We start from the raw sequence: 1,341 nt of genomic DNA on the forward strand, positions 1-1,341 counted from the left end.
TCTATTAGTTGACCAAGTATGTAGAAATTGTCCCTTGACAATTAGAGGTCATTGTCTTCTGGCTAACCTCATGTTATTGTCGTTTGATAAATTTGAAATTATCCTTGGTATGGATTGGTTGTCTACCCATGATGTTATAGTAAATTGTGGGAAGAAATTTATTGAACTGAAATGTGAAAATGGGATATTATTCGGGTTGAATAAAGTGAATCGGATAGCTTACCTATAGTGATTTCTTCTATGATGGCTGAGAAATATATGAAAAAAGGGTATGAGTCTTATCTCGCATTTGTGTTGAATACTCAAGTGTCCAAAGTAAAGATTGAGTCAGTGCCAGTGGTATGTGAGTTTTCGGATGTGTTTCCGGAAGAGTTGCTCGGATTGCCTTTAACTAGGGATGTCGAATTTGGAATTTAGTCCTTAGTACTATGCCTATATCAATTGCCGCGTATAGGTTGACACCGTTGGAGTTAAATGAGTTGAAGGTTCAGCTACAAGAATTAATGGATAAGGGTTTTACGAGATCGAGCTATTCTCTGTGGGGTGCTCCGGTACTTTTTTCGTAAAAGAAAGACAGGTCGATGAGGTTATGTATAGACTAAGACAGCTCAACAAGGTGACTGTGAAGAACAGGTGTCCTTTGCCAAGGATCAATGATCTGTTTGACCAATTGAAAGGACCCATAGTGTTTTCTAAGATAGACTTAAGATCCAGTTATACCAATTAAGAGTTAAGGAGCAATATGTACTGAAAATCGCATTTCGAACAAGATAAGGGCACTAGGAGTTCCTTGTCATGCCCTTTGGCTTAACAAATCATCCTGCCATGTTTATGGACTTAATAAACCGTATTTTCTAACTATACTTGGATAAGTTCATTTTTGTTTATTGATATATTAATCTATTCTCATGATAAGAGTGAACACGTGAAGCATTTGAGAACTGTTTTATAGACTTTAAGAGATAAGCAATTGTATGCCAAGTTTAGTAAACATGAGTTTTGGCTCTGAGAGGCCAGATTCTTAGGACACATCATGTCGGGTGATGGAATTAGAGTTGACCCGAGTAAGATATCAGCTATTGTTGAGTGGAAATCGCCGTGGAATGTATTAGAGATTAGAAGCTTTCTATGATTAGCGAATTACTACAGATGATTTGCTAAAGGATTCTCCATGATTGCTACTCCGATGACTAGGTTGCTACAGAAAGATGTCAAGTTCGATTGTACGGAAAAATGCCAACAGAGTTTTGAGAAACTTAAGGCGTTGTTGATTGAAGCCCCAATTTTAGTGCAACCAAAACCGGGAAAAGAATTCATAGTGTATAGCAATGCATCCTTGAA

Source organism: Gossypium hirsutum, chromosome A10 (assembly GCF_007990345.1).
Source record: "Gossypium hirsutum isolate 1008001.06 chromosome A10, Gossypium_hirsutum_v2.1, whole genome shotgun sequence".
NCBI classification, from domain to species: domain Eukaryota; kingdom Viridiplantae; phylum Streptophyta; class Magnoliopsida; order Malvales; family Malvaceae; genus Gossypium; species Gossypium hirsutum.